Here is a 24,059-nt window from a genome sequence, read left to right as displayed (position 1 = left end):
TGATTTATTGCTAAAAGGTCAATTAACATTCATCTTCTTCCCATCATGCCCTGCGTTCATTTCCTTGGCTTCATTCAAGATAACAACGTTGGCGCAGTGATATTTTCATGAGTAGAGCTTGTCTCAACAAGATCGCCAACGAGGAAAAAATTTGGTGAGTTTTTCCATTTTGCTACAAATTCCTTCCGAGTTGTTCCGAAGGGAAAGTAGACATCGAAATCCTTATCACTACCATTTAGCTCGCTAAGAGCATTGAAGTTTACTCTTCGAGTGTCAAAAGGACAACCAACTATTTGAGCATGTAACAAAAACTTAGCCTTCAAATCTGACAGGTATTCTTGTAAGCTTTACATAGCTTCCCTCTTGTATTTCTCCATAGTTTCCTCATGGCTTTTATTTAAGTTAGCCACCACAATTTTATACTCCCCATCCATCTTCCTTAAGCCAACTTCTGACACTAGTTTATCTACTCGCTCACCAGTGATCACTCCATGTAATTTCTCCACCTCTTTTTCAACAATAGCGAGTCAATCTCACAACCTTTGGTTTTCTTTTGACAATCTTTTATTTTCTTTAGCCAAATAGCATAATGTTCGTGTGCCTATTCCAGTGCTCTCCTAGCGGACTGATACATATTTTCATTTTCCCTTCTCATAATCTCTGTCTTTTTAAGATCCTTAACAAGGCCTAAGCTAGCAACACAAGCTTCATTTAGCATCACTTGCAAAGAGATTGCCAACTCTTACAGTGAAGGCTTCCTGATGTTCACAGAAAATTCACCTGGACAGAAAAACCCTTTTGTCTCCTCAAGCAAGAGAGAATTCCATTGCCTCACTACTTCACTAGGGCTGAAGGGAAACTTATTTACACTAAGCTGCTCGCGCTAAGGGAACAATGTCCCCGTACCACCACCAGGAATATTAAACTTCACAAAACCACCAGGGGGCCATGATCAATTGTAATTCCAAAAGTACGGTTGACAGTTGTCCTTGGTGGTGATAGACAGTTAAAAGGAGAAGTAGCAAAAGGAAAACTTCAGCAGGAGCTATAGAGATAGGAGCAACGTCATCAGGAACTTCAGTGCGATCGCTTCATCTCTTTTGACGGTGCTCTCCTTGTGGACTGCCTTTGTCTTCGCTACTTAGAACAATGTTAACAACTCCAATAGCAGTTTTATGTTTCTTTTTATTGCTTGCATTATCATCTCCAATAGTGACACCAGAAGGTCCACCTCGCACACTTTGCATATATGAGCATACGTCCATGTATTCGTCAATTTCTCTTAATAAGCTAGTGGATTCCTTAGAACTATCTTCAATACCTTGAGTTATGCTTGCATCGCGAATAGTTTGTATATCAGCACCAGAAGTTAGCATAAAGGATTTGCATCACACTTTATATTTGTTGAAGTTTGCGAATACCATGAATGAGGCTTTTGTTTACAAAAATAATAAACATAATTCTTAGGCTCGTTCCTATTCCCTGCAGTTCGTTAGGCCATGCAAACTGTACAGAACAAGATTAATGGTGTTTGTCCCAGCATCTACATCAACTTGTCTCCATCCATTAAGGCTCAAGTTTAACAGGAAATATTGAATAACATTTCTAACAGTCAATATTTCCTCCAAATCAAGCACACCACCCTGGAAAAGTCAATAATATTGGCCCCAACCTTCCTCTGATATTATATCTCACCTCCCCGTGCATATGTTTTTGTCAGGCAGTGACCACTTAGTTGGGAAATCAAAACTTCCGTTAAGCTTATATTTGACTTGTATATATTTGCAACGATTAGGACGAAGATTAGTATACTTTTTGGTGACGATGGATTTCACACCTTCGCGAGGAGTGAAATAGAACAGGCTTATCAAGCCCCCTTGGTTGTGAGCCTTTAGTTGGAATAAACAATGAAATACAACGATCAGCGGCACTTCATTACGTCGACTACATTCTATGAAATATTTTAGATCAAACCACCAAGATAAGCCAAACAATTTGGAGAGAGCTATTTTGTAATCATCAAGAAGATGACGAAAGAAGGGATGAAGCGGTAAATGAAAAGCCGCTTCTAACACATGTAGCGGAAGTAAGAAACTGTTGTTGATGGTGTTGCTTAATCGGTATGATCCTTTGGGAATTAAAAAATCATACACAAAATTGGGATTTGAATCCCTCATACGGCTAGGATACAATTCATCCCTTCCACTTTTTTCATGCAAACATACTTTTTTGGCTTCTACAACATCTCTTGTATTCTGATGTTGTGAAAGGTTACCCGTGATTTGGCGACCAGTACCTCTAGTTCTAGCCATGGTTTATTAGCAAAAATAGAAAGAAAGTTCAGAATGTGAAGAAAATTTTACAAAGATTACCTCTAAAATTATCCTTCTCGGCTATGGCTCTTCTTCAAAATTTTGAATTGGGACAATATGATTTCTAAGGGTCAATTAACCCCCTCCCCTTTTGAAAGGGTTTCTCTGCACACTTCAATGGTTCAAATGCCCAAAAGTAAAAAGATAATTAGTTACAAACAGTTGTATTGTTTTTCTCTACACGTGGTGAGTTATTTGGCATATGATGAAATATAAAACGTATTCAGTAAGCTACATTTATGTCACCCCTATTTTAACCGAATCAGGTTCCAACCAGAGTCACTTTATGACTCTCCTATCAACTAGATGGGGGAGAAATTGTTAGGAAAATTATCATCATCAATCAAAAGCCCGAATGGATTTGGGTTGGATTGTAATGAGCTCACAGGACCAGCTCGTAGGCCATGCTAGCAGGTCGAGCTCACTCCCAAAGCCCAAATGGATTTGGGCCGAATTGTAATGAACTCGCAGGTCAAGCTCACTCTCCTGCGAGGTTACACGTACATAAGATCTTATAAACACATGTTGAGTCTAGAGTAAGCTACGTGTCTACATACATAAAATTTATAATACCCATATTATATAAATATACAGATATCACTACTTGAGAAAACTAACATAAAAGTTTTCAAACAAAATTAGTATAATTGTCGAATCTTAATTGCACCACTATGTTTGACTGCTAATTTTCACCGACACAGAAATTATTATGCTGGATTTTTTAACGTAAAAGAACCAGATCAAGAATCATTTGTTGTCTGTAATGACAAGATTGTTGGGTTGACCCCATGGGATAATAATGTCATCATCTAAGCTAAGTTTTGACTTAAAGCTTACCACCACTTGCATCAGATTCTTTTCTATTTTACTCTCCTGGTAAAACCTACTGACGACTCCATAACTAATTTCCTGAGTAAAGGTTGGATATGTTGGGGAATAGAGTGGGGGAATTTGCATTATTAAATATAATTAATTAAGGTACAGAAAGTGTATCGTACTGTAGTTATATGCTTGTCCCATTACTGAAACATGTCTGGGTATCGGATTATGTTAAAGTAGCAAAGAGTTTTTAATTTATTTTCCAACATTTCCTGTAAAATTCCAATTGAAAGAGTAAGTTCAACCCAAAAATATTTCTTACATGACTTACGCTATTATTAATGGTGGTTGAAAGAAGTGGAGTTTTTCTCTAAGTATTTGAATCAAAAATTCGAATCTTAAATTTTTTTATTGGGAAGATTAATGTGGTCCGAATAGGATTAGTATTAGATTATAAAACGGAAAATAGCACATGTGATTAAATAAAATAAATATTCATATGGCATGAGTAGGGGTTTGCAAAAAATTTCTAAATAAAAGAAAAAAAAACAAAATGAATCAAATTGAATTGAAAAAATTAAAATTTTCACTTTAATTAATTTTCATGTTCGGTTTTGACATTTTAAACTGAATAAACTATAAGGCTTAAAGCACATAACCCATTTATATATGCAAACTCAAATTTAAACCTTAAACACAAATACCCATAAAAACTTAATACTCTTAAAAACCTAAACTCATTAATATTTAAAAAACAAATTGATAATTTTACTTTTTTTTATGATATTTATTTGAATTTTTAATTGATATATATCTCTTAAGAATAGCAGAAGACATGGAAATTGTATGTTGACCATGTAAGAAAATAAATATTTTTTGAGTTCATTAAATTTGTTTGATTTAATTTTTAATATTTTTATAATGAAATAGAAATAGAAAAAATTAAAAGTAATAAGATATACAAAATTGAAGAAAGAAGATAATTATGTGAAAAAATTAAAGGAAATAAAATTCGAAGCATTTCAATTAGAAAAAGATTTCCAACTAAAACTCGAATTGAAAATTTGGTTCGGCTTATTCCGTTTTGCTCCTTACGTGGGTTTGGTTTACTCAATGTACATGAATAATTTGAGAATCTCCATGATGAATAATAGGGCAAGGAATAGAAATGTGTTGAATGATGAAAAGCAAAGCAAAGCAAAGCAAATGTACCCACTCTTCAAAAAAGTTACATGGTGTTGATTTGGCATCTTGGAATTTCCTGCCGTCTTAGTTGCCTATTCCTCCTCCTAAATTGCTTTTACAAGAAAATAATATTAAAGAAGTTCAAGGCTTTTTTATAAAAATAATATAAAAAATTAATTAATTACGAAATAGGATGGGAAAATTTAATTACGAGAATGGTTTATTTGCTACAATTCACACCATTGTCCCCTGACACATCGGCGGCACCATCTATCCTTTTTGATTAATTATCACATTTAAAAAAAAAGATTTTTTTATTAGTGTTGCTACTGTATCAAGCAATACTCATATATATATTTTAAAATACTTGTGAAAATATGAGTAAACACGATGGGAAAAAATAAAAAAAATTATTTTTTAAATGGTATCGTCGGCGTGTCAAGCGGCATTGGTCATATTTTTCTTAAAAAATTGTTTTCAAGGAAAAGAATTGAGACCAAAAAAAATAATTGTATATTATAATAATTTACATATAATTTTTAGATTTAATATTTAATATTCTAAAAATAATATAAATAATTAAATAATTACAAAAATGGGATGGGAAAAAATTAATTACGGGGATAGGTTGTTTGCAACAATTGATTTGTGTTTATCTTTATATTTTTTTTAATAAAGATTCTTAAATTTTAGTTTAAAAAATATGAGTTACGGTAATTTATTTTAATTTTAATTTTTAGTTGGTGATTAAAATTTTTATTGTTTGTGCAAATATCGAAATGGGTTCTTTGATCAAAGCAACCGATCACACAACAATGATTACTAATTATTATTTTTGTCTATGTACACTTGTAATTTTTTTCTAACACATTGTTTAATAAAATAATTCATGGGTTACGTTAATATACTTTGTATAATGTCCTCACGAGGTTTTTGCATGCAAAGTAAAATAGAAGCAAATATTAGCTCACTGGTTGTCTAATGTTTCAACTAACACTGAACGGTATTACGTGGTCAGATCGTAATACGGAAAAATAACTTGTATTAGTAGACGAACCTAAACATGTCCTTAGTCTACTTGGAAATGATCAAACTTATTGAAAGATTAATATGTCGTCTATCAAGTCCAATTAAGGAGATTCCTTGTCTTAGGCATCGAAGCGAATGACTCTCAAAAGATAAAGACATATATGTGACTGACTGGACTGATAGTACATCAGGCTAGACTCAAGAAGAATAGATCCTGAACTGTTTATGGATTTACTCACTTATGATGTTCATAGTGTGAAATATCTAAATCTTAAGTGGATGACGGACTATGTATGCGTGACTTGTATACTTTGATGTAAGTAAAAATCTAAGTTCAAATAGATAAGGAATTGAATGCTAGCGCATTGGTATACAACTTTTGCAGTATGTAAAGTCATTCACAACAGAGGAATTCATAGTCCGAGACACGGGTAAATGATATCCCCTTATTGGCATTACATGGTTGATGAAAAGTAAACGTGGCCACGACTCATTCTCTTTGTAATGAATGACTTGATTATTATTTGATAGTAATTGACTTTCATGAAGGAAGATGTAATGGTTACCATGAGATAAAATAGGATAATATTGGGAGAGTGGATTTATCTTAAAGAGATTATGGATATCATATAAGGATAATACACTTATGAAAAGATGATTGGACGAGTAATGATCGAGTTGCCTGCATAATGGTATGTCATTGGGGAGAGCTCAGTTATGATACTATAGTGGACTGACTTTGTAACTAAATGAGTTTATAATTAATCGGCGAAAAGTTGGAACTTAATTATAAATCATTTAAGTCCTAATCACATACGTACAATTGGTGCCTCCGCTAGCTCGTTAAAACCATAAATGAATTGCATGTTGAATCAAATGAATAGAAATGGACAGAAATGGTGAAAATTAATTAATGAGAAACATTTGGAAATGAATGAGGTTTTCTCCAAAATAAAAATGAAAATGGAGAAAGGGAAACATTTGGAGATGAATGTAGTTTTCTCCAAAATTAAAATGAAAAATGAAAATGACCTGGAAATGAATTTATTATTTTCGAATTAAATGAAGTTCAAAAAGAAAAATAAATCACTTAGTCATAGTAAACCTATAGAGTGTAGGAATATTAAACATATTTTCTCATAGATTCTTTTACGGTAAAGTCGTCATGATTTTAATGGAATTAGAATTGGGTTGAGAAGATTATTTAATTGAGATGTTTATGTTGGGAAATAGAAAACCAAATATCGGGTTGGATCGAATTATAAAATATTGGGTTAAAAGTTCAGGAAGTACTTTATAATACATTTTTTTCGATTAATATCCATGAACACATCTTATAATCAAGGTTTTAGTTTAATTAGCCCATAGTAAACACTAGGAAAAGACTCAGATACGCATGACTCCCTCTAGAACACACCAAAGGGCACGTAGTGCTATGTACCAAATCGCATCCCTCCTAAATACACCAAATTGTACATAAGTGCATTCATCCTTCACAACCAAATTGCACATAAGTGTATCCATCCCACACAACCAAAGAGCACTGAAGTGCTAAGCCAGAAGGCATCAGAATCTACATGGGAATGAAAGGCCTAAAGGCCAAAAAAAGTGCACATAATATGTGCAAAGCCTGTAGGCACAAAATTCCATATACAAAACTCTTGATGGAAAAATCCAAGTACACATTTATCCCTATTGACATATCAATTGTATCTTAACTATTTCGTTAAGTTTCTGGGGCACTTAAGATCACAAATAGCATACATCAATAAAATGATTCATAATCATAAGGCATTTCACATTTTTGCATATCTCATAATGATTTTATATTTCTAATCATATAACGATTATCAATTTCTTAGTGCTAATGACACCTAATTATCAATTATTCACATGTTCACATAAATCTGCATGTTTTCTCATTCACATAACCAAATGTTTCTTAGGTGACCAAGTCACCATGTTTTTCGCTTTATTAAGCAACTTCATAACCTTGTTTTTATCAAGGATCATGTTTATCACATTTCATAACTTATTCTAATAATTTGTTATATCATAACATATTAACATTTTTATATCATATTTCATAACTCTTCTCAAATATCCATATTGCTGACAAATAATCATTTCATGGCCACCAAATTTTGATAATTCATTATTAACAAAGATGACATTTCATAACTAATCACTTTCACTAGAACTTACCAACTACTTGTTTTAGCATAATTAGACCACGAAAACTAAGCATATTTGTATCATAATGAATTTCATACTTACTACATAATTTCCCATTAGCATGTTAGTATAGCAAAACTAAACATATTTGTACCATAATGAATTTCATATTGGGTGCCCTTTTACACTAAATCAAGCCTTCCAACACTTGTTTTCATCCTCATTTAGCTTGAAAACCCCAATTATGATCATTCCTCATTTTTCATATACATCAAAATATTAATACATAACCTTCCAAGGCTTCTCATACAATCAATAGAAGTAGAAAACACCATTATACCTTGTTAAAACTTTCTCTCTCTAGCTTCATTTTCTCACACTAAAACCCTCCAAACCTTTGGCTAAAACTGATGGAAATGATAGTGGAATCTATGCAAGAAGGCTAATTTCTAAGTAATTTCAACAAAACTCAAGGTTGGGTGTTGATATTCTTAAAAACTCTCAAGGGAAAAGTATGCAAAACGAAGAAAAAAGAGAGAACCCCATAAAGAAAGAGAGTTGGTAGTAAGGGTGAGCAAACTATGATCTCTTCGAAAAACTCGATAAAAAATTTAATTTTTGAATTAAATAGTTCGAGTTATTCGAGTTATTTGGACCAACTTTAATAAAAATATATTTTTTTTGTTTAACTCGAATATGAATTACACAATTCGAGTTATTCAAAAATCTGAATAAGAAAAGCCAAAACTACGTCGTTTCGATAAATCTTAAATTAAAAACTTTAATTCATCATCCTTACTTTCCTTCCCGTCATTTCAAATCCCCCCCACTTCCCATTTCTCATTTACTCAAAAGCTTTGACTCTTTCCCCATGCTTGACGCCCCCCACTTTCAATAGTTTATCCATTTTTAGGTTCTTGTTTGGTCTCACGACCACGGTCCCATAGGCCACAACCCCCATCAATTGTTTAAGGTAAGACTGTAATTTTTTTTGGCTTTATGCTTATGAGTGAGTGTTTTCACTTGTGCCAAAAACATGGGAGGTTCCATTATTGACCGAAATGAGAAAGCACTAGAAATGAGAAAAAAAACTAATATTCTATGAATTAAAACATTTTGATTAATATTTTTCTAAATATTCTATGAATAATTTTTTTCAAGGAAGGGGAACTATAAAAACATGAAAAAATTAAAGATCCAAAATTTTCTTTTTAACTTCATTCACATTATAGACATTCTACAAAAAATCTTTGTAAAATTTAAATACCTATCTAGCAGCACTTCCATAGCTATATAAGTATGCAATTCCAATAGATTCAGTGCATATCTCCAACAGTTCATGCATTAACTAGTAGTTTATGTGACTTATGAGTGATAACACCATTCATTCCATCTACTATTGCATCCCCACTTGCAAGCAGTGCATTGTTGTGTTTGTGCTATTAAAATAAAAAAAAAGTTAATAAATTTGGAGCTTAACAACATTGCAGTGAAGATTGGTCACAACTTCTAATATATTTATGTGGAAGAATTTTCTTCCCGACTTTTCTGCATTTTCCCTCTTCTCTCCCTTCACATTGGGTAAATTTTGCTCACCTCTTGTTATTTTATTTTATTTTCTATTTTGGACTAATTTTGTTTTATTCTTATTTGGATTTCAGATTTCTAATTCCATGTTGTAATTTAATTTCAGTTTTTCTTTGACTGCAAATTATCTTTTTAATTTTCATTAAATGTTGATATATATTTAAATATGTATGGGTGTACTTGTTGTTTTAAATACATTTTCTCTTTTTCTTTTTGATGTTTTGAATTTTAATTTTTTATACATCCTAGCAATATCTAGGAAGCAAAAGAGAATTAAATGAACATGAGTAGCAAGTGTAACAATAAAGGGTATCAGAATCTTATTAAGTCCTGCCTTTGATTTGTGATGTTGGTTTTTGGACTTTTCTTTATAATACTCTTTGGTATCCTCTGAATATTGAGGATAAATTGAGTGTTTATCTTATTATTAGGGTTGTGTTATGGCTAATTAATTATCCTTCCATAGCAGTATCTAGGGAACAAAAGGGACTTTGCATTAAATGAGTATTATTAATGGGTATCCGTGTGGAACATATCTATGAGTATAAAACTTTGATGGAATTATGGCGCTTGACCATTTTGTAATTTTAATTGGTTATATTTATTATTGGATATGAATGACTCAATGCCATCACAGAAGTCTCAAAGCAAAAAACTATTACAAGAAGCTATAGCTACTTCTTCTGCTAAAGTTGTCCGCACAACAAAGAAGGGAAATACTCAAAGAAAGACCAAACAGAGGGTACCTTTTTGGCAATATTTCAGTAAATACTCATTAAAAGATGGGGAGAATAGGGCAATGTGCAATTATTGCGATGCTACTTAAACAATGGAAATCGGAGCTTCTACCACCAATCTAAATAACCATGTGAAGGCTTGCTTAAGAAAACCCTAAGGTAATACCACTTATCTTAAGCAAGAAAAACTTGCATTTGCAAAATCTAGCCAAGAAAATGTAGATTTCTCAATTTGGGTGTTTAATCAAGATGGTATTAAAAATGCATTGATTCATATGATTATTGTGGATGAATTGCCTTTTAAATTTGTGGAAGGGAAGGGTTTTAAGTTCTTTTCTATAGCATGCCCAAGGTTTCATCTTCCATCTCAGTGGAAAATTAGAAAAGATTGTCTTGATTTGTTTAATTTCATGAAGAATACATTAAAGCAATTTTTTCAAAAAAAAGAAAAGTAGAATTTGTTTGATGACAGAAACTTGGTCTTCATCGCAAAGGATATCCTACATGGCTCTAACAACTCATTGGTTAGACGATGAATGGAGGTTGCAAAAAATAATTATAAAATTTTTCCCAATTTCTGCTCATAAAGGTGAGAGCATTGGTTAAGCCCTTGAGAAATGTCTTCGAGATTGGAGGATTGAGAAGGTCTTTGCTATTACTGTTGATAACATATCTTCTAACAATGTTGCTATTGATTATTTGAGAAAGAAATTGGTTCATCGAAAAGCTTGTGTTGCGAATGGTAAATATATACATATGAGATGTGTGTGTAACACCCCAAACCCGGCCCGGACGTTATGACCGAATTCAGCGTGTCACATTGAAGTATTTAAGCGGAAACCGTATTTTCATTGAAAACCCTTCTTAAAATAAAAGAAACCCTAATTAACTAAAAAAAAACCTTTCAATTACGAAAGCCTTGTTTAAAACATTTGATTTTTTAAAAAAACTTAATTGCGGATAGAGCTGAGCTCGCCCGAAAAATGGGAGGGTTTGGGTAAAAATATAGGCCCGAAAAATAGGCTTGGGCAAAAAAATGACGCCTGTTTAGAAAACGGCCCAGGCATCGGGTAAGAGTGTTTTGGCCCGAGCTCGGCCTGAATTATATATTAATATATTTTTTATTTTATTTTTAATCATTTTAAATTTTTAATATAACCACTTTTTATTATATTGTCAATTTGTGTATTATTTTAAGAATTGTTTTAGTATCATTTTTATTTGTTTTAATATTTGTTTTTATGTTTTTAAATATATTTGATTTATCATATTTTTAAAATTTTTTATTTAATGAAATAAGCAAAAAAATTAATATGGGTCGGGCCGGGCCGGGCTCGGGCTTAGCAATTTTATTTCGGGTCGGGCTTGGACAAATTTTCAGGCCCATATTTCGGGCCGAGTCGGGCCCGGGCCTAGTAGACGGGCCTAAAATTTTTTCTGGGCCTGGCCCATGATCACGTCTAGTTGCGGAAACGTAGAAAACATACTATAATTTAAGAAATCCATGTTCAACTTCTCGTAATTACAATGAAAATAATAATAATAATTCATGTAACAATAACATAATGAAAACCTTATTACAATCTGGTCTGAACACACTTAAAAAGAAATAAAAAAAAACTTAAATGCTTAAAAAAAACCAAGTCCGAATTATCTTGCTAGCCGGCCACCCAGAGTCCCTCCAAACATTGAACCTTCTACTGAGCATCACCTGAAAATAAAATAAAAGAGGGGCTGAGTTTTCGTAAACTCAGTGTGTACAATCTTCAATAAAAACAAGCATTCAAAGAGAAATCATCAAACATGTGATGCAATACCATCCAAATTATCCATCCGCTACACACCAGCTCCGTCCCCCGTCACACCATGTGGGGATATAGATATCGACCCACCCAGCCAACACACCAATGGTAGCCCGGTTACGGAACTACTTTCATTTACATATTAGGCTTTAAAAGCCGTCGGTGGATCCACGATTTTCAGGCAACCATGCAATCCTCATATACTTCTTCCGTTCCATAGTTCCCACCCTATATGCAACTTAACCAGAACATCATATGTATGCATGTCACATCCATAAAACTTACATTCAACACCTAGGGGTATTCTGGTCATTTTCACTCTTAGGGGTATTTTGGCAATTTTCCCTTAATTATGGTTTTCACTTACCTTGACCTGCTAACAAGTCCCGCGAGCTAAGATGAACGAATACTATGCACCAGGTAGGATTCCAGAGAAGAGGAGGTAGGTCATTAAGACCGCTTAAGTACCAAACTCTCCCTAGATCCAATCCTAGACATGTATATACCCGTTGCTACACCTTAACCCTTTGACTTGTCCACGGTCGCAATATATTAATTAAGTCTTATGTAGTTATCATATACTAGGCCCAAAACCCCTTACAACGCCCAAACAAATTCACATACCTATATTTGGCCCATTAAGCCCAATCATATTTATAGGGACTATTAGGCCCAAATTACCTGTATATGGCCCATTAGGCCCAAATCACACTTATATGGCCCGTTAGGCCCAGTCACATTCATATTCATGTTTACATACAAATTCCTATCACATTACATCAATATTCAGTTTTTTCCTATTATAGGCCCAATAGCCCATCGGGCCCATTTAACCCATTCTGGCCTGTATGGCCAAATCACAACCCAAGTCCATAGAATCACCCGTAGGTCTCAGGCAACCTATTGATCTCCCCCTTACAAGTGTTTGCACACTCGCAAGACTACAATACCAAACTTTCGGCTTTTCAGCATTTCGGCTTTTCGACATTTCGACTTTTGCCGATTCATAGTGTGTGTGCAGTATATGTACACACTTGGTAAGCAAGCATGCCACGATTCCCTTAGTCACCAACCTACAACAATATCACCCTTCTATTAATCGTATGCTTAATCTATATTCTACCCAAAAACCGAAACCTCATCTTAACCTTACCTTGAACACCAATACTTAATAGCTTTCCTTGATCACATACTCCTTAGATCTGCATTAATCTTACTCATTAAAACTAGAATAATAGATGACTCGTATCCAACACAAGTCCCCTTACCTTAACTATGAACATTTGGCCACCTTAGCCAATGGGAGAGAGATACCGCAACACCTAATGAGTAATTCGGTAATGAGCTAAGATCCAAGATCCGATACTAATTCCCTACCACAGTTGATTAGAAAGAGTAAGGGACAATATTCGATACTTAGCAAAGAAAACCAAGTGGATGAGTAACACTTACACTAGATTCGGTCAAAGAGTATTCTGCTCTAGAGATTTGAATGGCAACAATTGCTTATTCGGCACCAAGGGAGAGAGGAAGAAGAATCGGCTAAACCAAAAGTGAAACAAAGAAATCAGCACAAGGAAAATAAAAAAGAGAATAAGGGTTTTTTGCTTTTGGAGAAATTGGCAGAAAGAAAAGAAAGAAAACAAAAGGGTTTTTAACTTTTAGGGAAAAGGGTTTCTGGCAACAAGGTGAGAAAAAGATTTCGGCAGTAGCCTGATACCCTTGCATTCGGCACCTATTTATAACCCTTATGGCCGAACTCCTCAAGCCCAAGTTCCCATTTTGCCTCCACTTGCTCCTCACTTCTTATCTCCTCATTTTTCTCCCTAATAACCCCTTGATCTTTTCCTTAGATTTCTCTCCTAAACACTTCCCTTGGAGTCCATTTCCATGCCACTTCCAACCTTCTAGAAGGCCAAAATTAAACTTCTAAAAACTCTAAAAACCCTAATAACACCACCTCCCTACACTCTAAGTGGCATCACTGAGCCACTCCTCCACAAGGTTTTTTGATGCTATTTTCCCTTATCTTTATTTAAAAGCCCAACTACTTGCCAACCCTGATTCTTTTAATAATTAAATTATAATTTCTTCTACCTCTTAATTCGAACTCAAACCTCGACCAAGACCTACCCTTGCGTAATTAACACTTAACTGGAATTGCTAAATACAAAAAAAAATTCAAGATTTCGGGACTTTTGGATTTCGGGATTTTTGGGGAATTATAGTGTGCCACACATTATTAATCTCATTGTTCAAGAAGGGGTTAGGGACATTTATATATCTGTGGATTGAGTTAAAGGAGTTGTGAGACATATTAGAGCACCACCATTAAGGTTGTCTAAATTCAACCGTCAAGCAGAAGAAATGCTATGTACTAAGGCTGTAACATCCCGAATTAGGTCCTAGCCAGAATAGTGGTTTTGGGACCACAAATCTGACGTTCAAATAATTATTTTATGATTATTATGAGGTCTAGGTATAAAAATAAGCATGTGTTAAAGTTTCGTGAAGAAATTCTATGTGTAAGGTGTCAAATTGGAAATTAAGGACCAAATTGAATAAATTGCAAAACTTGGATTCTAGAAGTAATTTGTATGAAATTGCTTTGGAATATTAATTAAAGGTCCTTAAAGAGTAATTTTCCCAATTTCTAAGTTTTTGGACAAAAATGGGCACGCATGGAAAATTTAGAAAGGTTAGTGAGGAAGGGTATTTTGGTCATTTGGTTAATTAATGAAATAAAAAGGGAAAAACAAGCAAAAATTCACTCATTTTCTTCTCCATGCTGCAAAATTTGAAGGAATCTCTATAGCTAGGGTTTTCCAACATTTCAAGCTCAATAGTAAGTGTTCCCTAGCCTCGTTTTTAATGTTCTTCGTATTTTTAAAACCCTCATAACATGCTCTATCCATTTCTACCCATATTTCAAGCTAGGGTTCATGTTAGAAATTTGACCCATTCATGAAATGGTTGTTCTTTGATGATTTATGAAGGGTTATGAAAGTTATATGTTAGATAAACATCTTTTGCTAGGTGATTTTTCACGAAAACACCAAAAAGGGACCTAAATGAAAAAGGTATAAATGTGGGGTAATGTGGGCTAGTATGAGCTTATAATACATTCGACTAGGCTTGGGTAGCCAAGGAATTACATGCATTTCATTATACGAGACTTAGGATTAAATTGTAAATATTGTGAAAGGTTAGGGGCAAAATGGTCATTTTTCTTGGGAGTGAGTTTTAGGCCTAAAACAAATAATGTGATGTATTAATAACCTAATTTTATTGATATAAACCCCGAGGAAAAAATTCTGGAGGTCAACCGTGAAAAACGAAAGGTTTCGGAATAACCAAAAGATGAAACTGAAGCCATTACCAGGTAAGTTCGTATAACCCAAAGTAAACTCTTAATATACTTAAATATGTGTGTTCTTGAACGTATGAAAATTTAGATATTCATTGCATGATAATTTATGAATGCGCTTGTGTAAAGGAAAAATGATAAATGTCCCGGTTGAAATAGAAAAGGAAATCTGATGGATAAATTATGGCTTACATGACATGAGATACTACATGTGTTGCAGAAAAGGATTTAGCCCGGACGGGTAATCCGACGATCTCAAAGCAGAAAGGATCTAGCCCGAACGGGTGTTCCTTGAGTGATCGAGCCTCCCGAAAAATATGGGTGCATTAAGGATTTAACCTGGACGGGTAATCTGATTGGGGACTGAATTCAGCCTGGACTGGCAATTCAGATCCGAGCTTATGAGAGCAATTATTGTAGAAAAGGATTTAGCCTGGAATGGTAATCCCAACATTGCTCTATGAGTTAATACTAAGGGGGATTTAGCCTGGACTGGTAATCCCGCCATAAGATATAAGATTCACGGGAGTGCATACTAGAAATGATCACTTGTATAACTTGACGGTAATTGGGCTATCCATCGAGATTTCTGAGAAATTCAACGGGATTAACAAGAGAAATAGAAATGGAAATATTGAATTGATGAGCTCATCTAAGACTAATGACATGATGTATTGTTATTAGACTAACTTGATGATTGAGTGCATGTGACAGGGAAACTATTTCATGCTTGTTGGAATTAGTGCCTAATAAGGTTGTATGCTAATTAACCGGTAAGTTTACTTTCCAGTTATTTGGACTTACTAAGCATATAAATGATTACCCCCTTCTCTTTTCCCTGCCTTACAGAGCTTGTGGACTCGTGAAGATTGGAAGACGGTTGGAGAATCAACACACTATCGACTGGTCCTGCTTTGGTATATAGGTACTTCTATTTTGTTTAATGGCATGTATAGGATTTTTGGTTATTTTGTTATATGCGTCATTTGGCTAGCCAATGTAAACTTTTGTATATGGCCATGAGATATGGCTCATATTGATGTAGGTAGTAAACTTACCAATGATGCATGTCTATGTTTAAATGTTTCATGAGATATGATGATGAGGTTTATCATGATTGGATAATTGAAAGGGAACCTAATAATTTGAGAGTGGACATAGCATATAATGGTATATGGTTATAATATGGCCTAAGTGTAAAAAGTAAAATATGCTATGTTAGTCCCTAATACGAAAAGGATAATTTAGCATGTACTAAACCAATGAGATGAGGTTAACATGCAATGAGTCATGTCAAGGTTGTTTAAGAATATAATTAGGCCATGTTAAATACCATTGAAGTCTCTAAGTGTGTATGGATGATAGAGGGTGACTAAACGCTTGAAAAATAGCCTTAAAAAGGTCCACAGGGGTAGACACATGGGTATGTGTCTAAGCCGTGCGTGACACACGGTCATCCCTAAGGGGGTGTTGCCCAGCCGTGTGTCCTCTGCACTTAAAATTTTAGGTCAGTTTGCATGATAGTAAACACATGGGTAGAGACACGGCCGTATGCCTCAACCGTGTGGAGGAAACAGCCTAGCACACGGGCTTGGGCCTTGGCCGTGTGCCTCAAAATGAATGATGACATCATCAGCAAAATGTCTGGGTTTTTAGACACAAGCGATGACACAAGCGTGTCTAGGCCGTGTGAGGGACACGGGCCAGGAACACGGGCGTGTACTTGGCCGTGTAAAAACCCCTGTAGGTTTGAATTGAAAAATAAATCCAAATAATTCAACAGGGGTAAGGGACACGAGCGTGTCCCTAAGCACACAGGCGTGTGTTTTGCCTCCACACGGGCGTGTAAGGCATTATCCTAGTATTTTTTCTAAATTTTTCTATAATTCTCTGTTTAGTCCCGGATCACTTTTAATGTATGTTTTGGACCTTGTAGGTCCATAATCGGGACACTATGATGTTGTTTAGTCGGTTTTAAATTAGAATGAAAATTTTATAACATGTATTTTTCGAAAGTGTCCAAGTAGATGTCTGGTAACGCCTCGTACTTTGTCCCGATCTCAGGTACGGGTAAGGGGTGTTACAAAGGCTCATTTATGTCTAGATGTGCCTACTAGATGGAGTTGAACTTATATGATGTTAAATGTGGCTGAAAAATATGAATATGTGTTTGAAGCTTATGTTCATGATGATCATAACCTTTTCTAGACCTTAATGCTGGATATGGAGTCATCACATATGATGATTGGAAAAATGTTCAAAAAGTCACGAAAATGCTTGAGCCTTATCATAAACTTACATTGAAGGTTTTTGTATCATTACATGTCACTTCTAATTCTTTTTTTAAAGTAGTCTTAGAAGTGCATTGTCTTTTCGATAGGTGGAAACATTGTGGGGATTTAGACATAATGTCTATGGCTTCAAAAATAGATGACAAGTACAAGAAGTATTGGGGTGATTCAAAAGTGATAAACTTGCTTATTTATCTAGCAATTATCTTTGACCCACAATGCAAAATGAATTTTCTTGCATTTGGATTTAACTTGCTTTTTCCTACAATTGCAAATGACATTATAAGGATGATCAATAGAGAATTGGATTGTTTTTTTGATGAATATTCTACAATGTTGAGGGAAACCATCACATAAACGTTGAAGTTAAATCTAATTTTCCTACTAGAGCTCTAGGTTTAAGAGAAAATGAAATAGATAAAGTAAAACCGAAGATAGGCTTAGTCATGCAACAATATATGAAGAAAAGTAATGCGTTGGCTTGGAAAGTATATCTAAGTTGGATAGATATTTGGGAGAAGATTGTGAAAATAATTCAGATTCATTTGATTTGTTACTGTGTGGAAAGTTAATTGTCCAAGATTCCCAATTGTTGCACAAATGGCTCGAGATGTGTTATTAGTTCCTATCTCAACCATTGCATCCAAAAGTACTTTCAGCATGAGTGGACATGTTCTAGATAATTTTAGAAGTTCTTTGACTCATTCTATGGTTGAGGCTTTGGTTTGCACACAAGATTGACTTCGAAGATCAAAAGATCTTATCAACCTTGAGGAGTATGTAGAGGAACTTTAAAATATAGATGATGGTAAGGGATCTAAATTTAATCAAAAAAGTTAATTGCTTATTTATTTATTCCTATAAACATTCTCACAATTTAACTAACATTTTTCTCATTTGATATTTATTAGAATTGTCAAAGTTATCAAAATATGAAGATGGTAACATACCTAACTACAGCTCACAAAATTTAATGTTTGTTTTAATTTTTCTAGTAAAGATTTTCATAATTTAATAATACATTTTTATTTTTGTTACAGAATTGTCGATACTGTCTACAATGTTTGAAGAAGATAAAGCTTGAAGATAATTTAATTTTAAGTTTTTGGAATAGATATTTTGTTAATGCTTACAAAAACTTCAACCTTACCTTTGAGTTGATTTGGTCAGAACAATTGGTTAAACTCTTGATTTTGTTATGTAGGAAGCTTGAATCTATTTTGTTGAATTTGAGTCTTGGAGCATCACACCATCTATATCATACTTTCGGTGTATCATTTTGTTATATCATTTTTTGTGTAGTAATGGCATTATATCATACATTTGGTATATCATTTTGCTATCTTGTATATAAGATAGTTCTTGGTGCATAGTTATGTACTGTGTAAATATAATTATATGTGTGGTGTAATAGCTTATGTAGTTGACTCAAATTATGGCCACAATGATCATCTTGCAACGTTAAGTAGTTATTTTGCACTTCTAAAATAGTTCTTTACATGTAATGATTAAGTAAATTATATTGTTTATGTAAAATAATATTGTACTTTGTCTACTAGTTAAATATTTGGTCAATATAAACACAACATTGAGTATAAATAATAGGATTCGTTAACTTGAGTCGACTCAAAATTTTTTGACTCAATCCGACTTGATTCAAAAAAATTTCAAATTGAGTTCAGTTGCTAAAATAAGATTCGTCGAATCGACTAACTCGAAATTTTTTTACTTGAATCGATTGAATACTCACCCCTATTTAGTAGGAAGCAGAAAGATAGCCTGATGGGGGTTGATTTTTCTGCTTTTCTTTCCCCTAAAAAATCACACAAGTTAGCCCCCAAGCCCAAATACAAAAATTTCAAGTCCAAAATCACTAATTGAAGTCGAATTTTCATATATCATATTCCAATGATCCCAATAACATCCATATATCAAATATATTATCCAAATAATATTTCCATCATAAAATACTTGAGAAATGACTAAATTACCCTTTATGAAAAATTAACATTTTGCTCTTTTTTTTCTTTTTTTTTTAACTCTTTGCACAATTTCTTCTCAATAGTATGTAATTATCAATCCAAATTCACATAATTCACTTATAATATTTAATATGATCCCTTTTGTGGCAAAAATTTGACTTTTTCTTTTCTCTCACTAAAATGGAAAATTTGTAATTTAATCCTTATACTTTTATTTTTTTTCAATTTGGTCTCAAAAGTGATTTTTATTACACTAACATATAATCCAACTTATTATCACAATTCGTTAACAATAGCTCACTTTTTTACATTTTGGTCAAACTGCACCTTAGTCTTCGAACTTTTCAAAATTTGTGATTTGGTCTCTTCATCACATTTCCACTGTAACAGCCCGGTTTTAGCTAAAACGAAACAGTGGTTTTGAAACCACAGAATTTGATGTTTGAAATTTATTTTAATTTTATTTTTGCTATTTACAGCATGATAGCATGTATGTGTGAATATTCCGTGAGCTAATTTTATCGTTTAATTGCTCAATTTAAGAAAAAGGACTAAATCGCGTAAAATGCAAAAGTACCGTTCTATTAGCTGAAGGTGTTAAATAGCTATAGAACCATAAATTTTAAGTCCTTATGAAGTAAATAGTCCAATTTAGAGTTAGTGGATGATATTTGGTTTGGCGTTTGTGTAAATATGAAATATTTTAATGGTAATTTAGTAAAAAGATAAATAAAGGATAATAAAATAAAAAAAATGAAATTTGTCATCATCTTTCTCACTTGGAACCGAAATTGGAGAATAAAAAAGCCAAATAATAGGTTTTTCCATTTGGTCACTTTGAATCCTTGATTAAGGTACTGTTTTTAATCCATTTTTGATGAATTCTATGTTTTTGTAAACGTTGTAGCTCAATCAAGCTAGCTCATACCTTTAATTTTGAAACTGTTAAAGATTTTAAGAGTTTCCATTGATGATTTTATGTGTTCTTTGATGTTTAATGATGAAATATGATTTTTTATGATAGATTTTCAAGTTTTGTAAAGTGATTTTTGATGAAATTGCATAATATGGATTAAATTGTGAAATATGCAAATTGAGTGGTTGAAATGTAAAATAAATGAAATTTTTGGGCTTCTAGGGACATATATGTAATTCAGAGCTTGAGTTTAATGAAATTATGTGAATTTTGTGTATTTGTGAAATAGAGACTAAATTGTTAAAAGTGTAAAAGTTTAGGGGCTAAAGTGTAAATAGGCCTAAATGTATGTTTTGGACTAAATTGAAAGAATATGAGATTGAATAAGTTAATTTTGAATATATTTAGATCAAGAAAAGAGGAATCTAGAATTAGATCGGGGGAAAGGCAAGATTATCGAGTAATTGACTCATTTCGCCATTTTCATACTTGAGGTAAGTTCGTATGTGACAATTTCATTATAAATGTATGTTAAATGCTTTGAGATTGCCTAAACTATAATTATGAGATTTTCATTAATGTATGAATTGTAAATACGACTCTACGGAATTATTCAAAGATGGAATCGATAAGCTAGAAATCCCAGTTGAACATTAGGAATAGATTTAGATACTTGTGACATGTTATAAGATGATATACCGATTTGGCTTCGGGCCATGCATATCGGATGAGTTGGCTTCGAGACATGATATTAGCACTTGGGTGCGAGCTATACCGATTTGGCCTCGGGCCATGCATATCTGATGTTTTCGGCTTCGAGCCATGGAAAATAGTTCTTCGGATAAGTTACCTTGATTTGGCTACGAGCCATGATATAGGTACTTATCGTACGATACTTATGAGTATCTAATTTCTATGTCAAATGGTTCAACAAGTAAATGAATGAGATGGTTAAGAAAGAGGTTAGTACGAGGCGATACAGGTATGTACAGAATCTATTCAAGTATTAAATAGAGAAAGTTCGATGAGATGGTATTTAATCATGTTTTGAGACATGAAAAAGGTTTATAGTTAATGTGTATAATTGGTTGATTTGTATTTATTTGATGAATTAAGTTATTTACATACGAGCTTACTAAGGTATGAAGCTTATTTCATGTTATTTTTTTATGTTTTATAGTGAATCAAGGCTAGCTTGGATCCAAAATTCATTGGGAACATCATCGCACTATCGGACATCTATTTGGTACTTTTGAGTTGTGTATATATGGTATATGGCATGTATAGGCCATGTGTGGTATTCTGGTTGTGTTTATAGCCATGAGAGTTGGCTTGTAAATGTATTTGTTTGGTTGTATATATAGCCAAGAGTGACGACTTATTTTGGCATGTTTGGTATGAATATAGTTATGGTTTTATAGTTGCAAATGGTTAATTGATTTATGGTGTTTAATGCTTGAGAAATGCATTGATGAAGTATGATTTTGAAAGTTGAGTTGATAAGTATTTGAATAGGTAATTGGTATTGAATTGATTACTGAATTTGATTGAAATGGATATGGTATGAATTGTGCATTTGGTTGATGATTTTGGTTGCCTAATTGAATGATGAAATGATACCATTTTGGTTGCTTATTTGAACATGAGTAAGGGTGGCAAATTGGCCTTGCAAATGACTTATTTTTGTCCACACGGACAGAGACACGGGCGTGTGTCTCAGCCATGTGTCACACGCGGTCATGTTACACAGTCGTGTCCCCTAGTGTGGTTATTAAAATGAAGTTAATATGCTCCACACGGTCTCACACACAGGCACATGACTGGCCGTGTGGTACAAGTCAATATAACCCCTAATTGGCACACGGCTTAGCACACAGGCATGTGACTTGGTCGTGTTGCATAAGTCAGTATAGCCTACAGTTTTGGCAACGCCTAGTACACTACCTGGCACACGGGCGTGTGTGGCCACTTTGAAGGGCACACTGGTTAGACACTCAGGCGTGTGGTTGGTTGTGTGACCTAAGTCAGTATGTATGCCCTGTTTTCACACAGCCTGAAACACGAGCGTGTCTGGAGTCGTGTGAGGCACATGGTCTGTTCACACGAGCGTGTGACCCATGTATAATTGAAATTTTTCTATGTTTCCAAAATTTTCGTATGATATTGGTTTAGTCCCGAACCACTTTTAAAGCATGTTTAAGGCCTCGTAGGCCCTTATAAGGGACAATGTGATTATGTTAAATGATTTATAAGAATGAATTTTTTACAGTTGATAAATGTATGCCTTATGTTTCAAATTGATCAGTAACACCTCGTAACCCTACTCCGGTGACGGATACGGGTTAGGGGTGTTACATATTAATTAGTATCAGAGCTACGGTTTAGTTGATTTAAGACTAATATAGCGTGTGTGAGAGTTTAGCTATACATTCCATATATACTCTGCGATAGTGTGATAATTCTTGACAGCTTAAATTATGTTTTCATATAGAAATGGATCCCAAAAGAGCAGTAGCAGATGATGTAGAGAGTAATGCTCCAGTTCCCGCTCAAGGGGCAGCGCCATCAAATTCTAGACCTGTATCGAGTAGCCACGAAGGAGAGGCTAAACAAGCCTTTTTCCAAATGATGAACGAGTGGTTCACAGATTTTGTTTGAACAAATCTGGCTACTCAACAACCTCCACCTCCACCTATTCCTCAACAAATCCCTGTTGTTCCTCAAGTTGTAGATTTGATATGATGGAATAAGCCACCAGTAGATAAAATTTGTAAACACGAGGCTGAAGAGTTTCGGGCTACTGCTGATGATGATGCTGAGAGGGCTGAATTCTGGCTCGAGAATATGATTCGAGTATTCAATGAACTATCTTGCACTCCTAATGAATGTATTAAATGTGTTGTATCTTTACTAAGAGACACCGCGTATCAAAGGTGGAACATGCTGATATCTGTGGTTCCAAAAGAATGGGTTACTTAGAAATTCTTTCAAATGGAGATCTAAAAGAAATATATAAGTCAACAATTCCTTGATCAAAAGCTTAAGGAGTTTCTAGAGTTAAAACAATGACGAATGACTGTTGTTGAGTATGAAAGAGAATCCATACGATTAAGTAAGTATGCTCGAGCGTATGTGTCTACTGAAGAAAGAATGTGCAAGCAGTTTGTTGATGGGCTAAACGAAGATATAAAACTTCTAGTCGAAATTCTAGAGTTGAAAGAATTTGTTGTTCTGGTTGAAAAGGCTTGTAATGCCGAGGATCTTAGCAAAGAAAAGAGAAAAGCATATTCATAGGTTAGAGACTCGAGAAAAAGATCGATGAGTAAGCCTTATCAATCTTCATCAAAGAAATTCAAAGATTCGTACGCTCGCCCAAATGCTTCAAACGAATATTCGAACAGAGATCGTAGAAAACAATACTCAGGTTCTAAAGCTCAAGTCATATCAGTAGCTAGTGTTGGCAGTGTGAGAGACAACAAACCCGAGTGTCAGCAATGTGGGAGGCGACATTATAGTGAATGCAGGAATAAAAATAATAAAGCTTGTTACAAATGTGGTTCGTTAGATCATTTCATCCGAGACTGCCCTAAGCTAGATTGAAAAAGTAAAGTTCAGAATATGAGACCAAGTAACACGTTGAATAGAGGTAAACCACCTAGAGTTGCCGGAAATGTAAGTGGTATTAGAGGGGCAAAAAAGGATTCAGCAGTAAAATCGGAGGCCAGAGCACCTGCTAGAGCCTACGCTATTCGCGCTCGCAAAGAAGCATCATCTGCAGATGTTATCACCGGTACTTT

This window comes from Gossypium hirsutum, chromosome A02, assembly GCF_007990345.1.
Source record: "Gossypium hirsutum isolate 1008001.06 chromosome A02, Gossypium_hirsutum_v2.1, whole genome shotgun sequence".
Taxonomy (NCBI): domain Eukaryota; kingdom Viridiplantae; phylum Streptophyta; class Magnoliopsida; order Malvales; family Malvaceae; genus Gossypium; species Gossypium hirsutum.
This window is presented reverse-complemented; position numbering follows the sequence as displayed.